This window comes from Benincasa hispida, chromosome 3 (genome assembly GCF_009727055.1).
Source record: "Benincasa hispida cultivar B227 chromosome 3, ASM972705v1, whole genome shotgun sequence".
Lineage (NCBI taxonomy): Eukaryota > Viridiplantae > Streptophyta > Magnoliopsida > Cucurbitales > Cucurbitaceae > Benincasa > Benincasa hispida.
Genome location: NC_052351.1, coordinates 11,150,400 through 11,156,412, shown reverse-complemented (window position 1 = coordinate 11,156,412; position 6,013 = coordinate 11,150,400). Strand labels below are relative to the sequence as shown.

The 6,013-nt window shown below is 32.6% G+C and overlaps 1 long non-coding RNA gene across 4 annotated transcripts; it reads right to left on the bottom strand.

The window, feature by feature from the left end:
- Positions 1–2,084: 2,084 nt before the first annotated feature.
- LOC120074273 lies at positions 2,085–5,604 on the bottom strand. 4 transcript variants are annotated; one of them, XR_005480946.1, is made up of 10 exons: positions 5,378–5,604; positions 4,902–5,042; positions 4,723–4,814; positions 3,947–4,036; positions 3,633–3,879; positions 3,235–3,405; positions 2,872–2,976; positions 2,709–2,780; positions 2,544–2,618; positions 2,085–2,432 (listed from the first exon to the last, which is right to left on the bottom strand). It is a non-coding gene; the product is annotated as an uncharacterized LOC120074273 (long non-coding RNA). The 4 variants fall into 4 exon arrangements; XR_005480943.1 differs by lacking the exons at positions 4,723–4,814; positions 4,902–5,042; XR_005480945.1 differs by lacking the exons at positions 4,723–4,814; positions 4,902–5,042 and having other exon boundaries at positions 3,646–3,879.
- Positions 5,605–6,013: the final 409 nt, after the last annotated feature.

The window sequence follows — 6,013 nt, the reverse complement described above, 5'->3', positions numbered from 1 at the left end:
AAGAGCTAATTCTAGGGCTTGAACAATATGGTGCCACACACATTTTCTTGGCCCGAGAGGTGTTCACACATAGTTGGACTATGTTGTATTGTTCATTAGAGGAATTAGTGGTACTTAAGGAGTGAGATGTAACTATAGGGGCAAAACGGTAAATTGGTTCAACTGTACTTACGAGCATCTGTGAAGGGTCATCGTACTCATGATTGGTTATATCCAATGGACATAGAAATATATCTATGGTAAAAAGAGTTTAGCTATTGGTCTTTAGTGGAATGTCTGGCATTTAACGGATGACGGATCTCATGGCTAAAGAGTTTAGTCAGTTATTCACGTACCGTTGGAGCTTCGAGCCACAAGTCCATAAGGTTCCCTAGGTAGCTTGGATAAAGTCGAGAATCAGTGTTTGAATCAGTTTGAAATATTCAAATAGACAAGAGAGAGTTCAATTATATATATGATATAATTGAATCGGTTAATTATATATGATATAATTGGCTAAATGTATAAGATACATTATTTTGGAGAAAATTAGATATAAATATGATTTATATCAAATGGAGGAGAAATTACTATAGTAGATATGTAATATCAAACTATAGGGTAAGAATATAACATGATTATATTCATTTATTATTAAATTGGTTAATTATGAGATAATTGGCCGAAATATTCTCCTCAATCGTGCGTTAGTGGGAGAAGCCGTATTCGGTTATGGTAACCAAAGAATAAATGAAAATTTGTTTCATTTGGCAAAAAGTTCGAAAAAATCGCAATCGGTGTGAAAAAGTCTTGATCTCTTACCTGAGAGCCTATACGATAGAGTCTCATCGTCTAAACGATCGCACACCCACGTCTAAACGTTCGCACGCCTTTCTCTAAACGATCGCTTAGCTTTCCTAAACGATTGCCTAGCGTGCCGTATTTTCTAAACTATCGTTTACCTATTACTAGATGATCGCTTAGTAAAACCTACATGATCGTATAGCTTTGTCTAAATGATAAACATTCCGCTATACGATAGCTTTCTCTCCCATTTTCTTGTCGTCTATACGATCAGCCTTTCCTCCTACCTCTACCAAATTCACCAAAGACCACACTTTGGATTCTCACTCCGAGAATACCAAGGGCTCTAACTGATGGTGCTATCTCCGCTTCTTACTTGTTCATACTTGTTCGTGTTACTGCCATTCGTGTAGACGCTGTCTCTTATACACATCTAGATGTGTATAAGAGACAGCGATAGCTTTCTCTCCCATTTTCTTGTCGTCTATACGATCAGCCTTTCCTCCTACCCCTACCAAATTCACCAAAGACCACACTTTGGATTCTCACTCCGAGAATACCAAGGGCTCTAACTGATGGTGCTATCTCCGCTTCTTACTTGTTCATACTTGTTCGTGTTACTGCCATTCGTGTAGACGATCGTGCTACCGTAACCGACTGATTTGCTGGGCGATAGAGTTCATAGAGGTTCTTCCGTTGCGTTAAGTTCGAGTTTGAAGAGAGTCTTCAACTGCTATGTGAACTCAATCCCTTGTAATTAATTTTTCTTAACATGCCGTTAATTCGTGTAAATTGCATAACTATCTGTTAGAATGTACGTGTTGTATTTCAGTCACAATGAAATCGAAAAGATCCGAACGCGCTCATGGATGCTCTTCGTTAAGAGATCCTTCAATTTCTGTGTCAAGAAATATAATACACTTGACACTGATGACATGTCAAATGTATTAATTCTTGATACTTATTATTGTGATTACTCTTAACATTTTTTATTTGTCAATTAAAATAAACAGTTGCACATATTTAATTCTTGACACATTTTATTAAAATAAACAGTTAAAATAAACAGTAATCTAATTCTTGACACATTTTCATTGTCATCTATATTTTTTTTTTTCAAATTAAACATTCAAACTTAATTTTCATTTCTCATTCCTTGCATTACATTTATTCCAATAAGACAATTTCATCAATTAAAATAAACAGTTGCACATATTTCAGGTCTACATATCAGCCCAATATATTCAACATAACAATTCAGAATACTAAAATAAACAATCTCATTCTTCTATTACCTTCCATATATATGAACGATTCCAAAATTTACAAAACCAATCGTACAACAGTATATACTCTATCAACCCACCCCAATATATGATAATTCCAAAATTGTAAGACCAATCTATATGTACTACGTATTCCAAAAATCACAAGACTAAAATTCTATTCTCCACCACACATTTCTTTGAAGTATATAACCTATAATGGCTAAACAAAACATTTACACAAAAAAAAGTTTTGGGCATTCCCATATAGTCACATATACAAAATTTATAGTAAGTCCATCAGATATAACGACCTAAATATTCAACCCATTCCACGCATACTTCATCCAATTCAAGTTGCGAGTACGAGCTCCTCATATCAATCTATAAAACATAGAAAGTCAAATATATATATATATATATAGTATATATATATATATTACTATTTATACTATTTATAATGTTACAATATATATAAATAGTTTAAAGACATACCGCTTTAGTCATGATTCCTCGCATATATCTCATAACATAATACCCACATTCGGTAGTTTCCACTTGTAAAGGACACTACAATACAAAGTCAACAATTAATACATATCATACAAATGCATTAAATAAACATCATTCTATTAATTTTTTCAATGCTTTTATACTTACCTTTATTATTTTCTAGAATATGGTTTTTCGAGTCTTTTGCAAATTTTTTTAGACAGAAAAATGGTCATTTTCCTACATTCGTCAAAGAGTATAGTATAATATTCAAAATGAAATAAACTTTATACCAAAAAAAAAAGAAAAAACTCAAGCAAAGTTAGCTTACATATTTGTTATGTATTTGATATCTTCTCGTGAACTTGTTTTCAATGAGTCAAGATAGTACACCACGTCATCATACGCATTGATAATAATTAACAACCAATGATCACTAAATAAAATACACAACTAATTAGTATGAAACATGAAGGTAACTCATTACATTAAGGTAGAACATGAGTATAAGGAGCTTTCAAGTATAATGATTCCAACACAATTCTACACTGGAAAATTACAGGAACAGGTAGAACATGAGTATAAGGAGCTTTCAAGTACAATGATCCCAACACAATTCTACATTGGAACAAAATAGGAAAAGGTAAAACATGAGTATAAGGTTCCGAACATGAGTATAACTAATTATACTTACCCGGGATTATAAAAAGCAATAACTAATTGACCGTGTTCAGAAGTCATTAATCTACTATAAAGGTTCTGAGCTCTAACTTCTCGAGTATTTTGGCCCGCGAATATAAGAGATGGATCTACAAAAATATACTTCGTCCCTTTATTTGAATCAACAATGAACGAGTATAGGTACCTACAATAATAGATCGAACACATTAACTTACTACTAATTAATAAAGTGATAATATGTAATAAACTAATAACATTTACTTATGTGATATAAGCCACCATTGATAAAGTCTTCACTTTTTGCATGCTACAAAATTCGATCACATCTTCTCGCAGAACATAACTCTTTTGGCCAAAACCAAAGAGCTCAATAGGTAGTCGGAAGGAAATACTAGTCTCATCAACCATTACCTTTTCAGCGTACCTAAGAATAGACTTCAAGGATATTGATAAATTGGATGGTGCACTAGTAACTTCATTCTCTTTTGGCATTGTCTTTGAAGCTTTTTCCTAGCACAATGAAGATAGAACACGAGTAAAATGTTCATTTCTAAATAAGATAGAAGAACATGGGACTTATACAATTCACCTTCAAGATTGGTGGTACACTAATAGCAATCACTTCCTCATCCTTTCCCGCATTCTCTTAAACTTTCTCCTAAAACCACCAAGTTATAATTTTATAAGTAACTAATAGTAAATTTACCTCATAATACACAATTCACCTTCAAGATCGGTTGTACACTAATAGCTTCCATCTCCTTCACCTTCTTCCCTTCCTCATGTGTGGTTGATACACTAACAACTTTCTTCTCCTATGATATGAATATAACAGTATAAATTAAACAAGTTAAAAATTATCATAACTAATAGTTACAACCTTAATGCATAAATTAAGTAAGATAGAACATGAGACTAACTATGACCCCAACATTTGAATTTTACTTCTTTCGGATTTTATTCTTGGAGCAACTACCATGCCTAGATCTTGGCATGTTTTGAATTTGATTTTTCAACTCCTTAATGGGCTTACGAAGTGCTTCATTTTCAAATGAAGAATCCAAATTTTGGTACTCAAAACTATGTCATTAATTTGTTAAAAATAAAATAAAAGATAAAGACCAAAATAGCTAATTAAAGTTCAATAACTACACATTTTAAAAAGTATATGGACCAAAATGAAACAAATTTGTAATATAGGAATAAAAAATTGGATATTATTGTTAGTTTTCTTTTGAATCCTCTCACCTCTCAATTACATATGATTTGTTTTGTTTTTGGTAACACACCCCTCCCCACCTTATACACTTAGAAAAATATTACCATCGCAAATTTCCAATCAATCAAATCCAAATGAGGCAAAGGCAAAACCATTCAAAAGTGACCTTCGCTATCAATTATGACCATTATTATTAATATTATGATTATTTTGTTAAAATTTATGCTATGCCCCATTTTTTGGATTTTCTCATATAGCAATGAAAATGAAATTTGCACGCACCTAGTCAATAGGAGGAGAAGATAAATTGCTAGTAAAAATATTCTCAAAGAAAACCAGTTGTGATTTCTAGAACTTGTCGACTTCCCACAGTCCTGATGTAAAGTTTGAATAAGATAAAAATTAAGCACATAAATTAAAATATTTTAAAGAATAATATACCTTAAGCATTGTTAACTTACTATTATAAATATTTGATCCACAGTATGACGTAACATGTTCATCATTATCTTTGACCATTCCATACTCTGTCATGCTTCCCATATGGGTTTTTCAATTTTGAATGATTGCAATATCCATCTTCCCAAGTCAATATCTTGAAACTAATCCAAGGTTTTAAAATTTATCATAGTAATTATGAAATTGAGGCACATATCAATATATCAACAAACTTACAGTAGACTCTGATACTTAATCTTCCAAAACACAACATAAATCCATTATGAATTGGTACAAAGACTTTTTAAGAGGGGTTAAGAGACGAAGCTACTAAGGCACAACAATTACCCTTCAAAATTTGTACAGTAACCTTACTACACAACATTTGTAATCCTTCAAACTCTTCGAATCCTATAATCTAAGATAAAAATTGAGTGTATAATCCAAAATTAAATCAAATAGGTGATAGGTGATGAGAACGAATCAAGGTAAATCGAACCTCCCAATACTGAAAGTGTTGATCACAGACCATGTTTGAGCATCTATCACAACGGCGATGGTGAGACCCGCAATGGTCGACGGATGAACGGCGCTGCAACAATCGATGGCTAGATCGGTCGATGGACGAGACGCTACAATAGTTGATGGTTGCAGAGGTCGACGATGTGATGGGAGAGAAGACAAGGCGGGAGGAAAGAAACTTCGATGGATAGCGCGATGGACTTCACGAACGACTAGGGTTTCAAAAAATAAGATATTTTATTTGAAAAAAATATTATTAGGCAATTTTTTTTTTATATTTTACTTGACCGAAAAAAATGTCATGTAAGAGCTTCGTATACTTGACACGTGAAACGTGTCAAGTAAGACCTTATATTACTTGACACGAAAAACATGTCAAGTAAAAGTTTGCGTGAAAATATCCAAAATATTCCATCAATCTCTGCTTTTTTAACCCTTTTACTTGACATTTTCTTGTCCAAAATCACATTACTCGACATTTTTTTCCTAAAGAAACGTTAATTAATTAAAAACTCCAAGTGTCAAATAATGTCCATTTTATAGTAGTGAAATTTGTAACAATTTACTCCCTACCGTAAAAGAACTCATCAAACTTAATTGTCAATTTTGATCA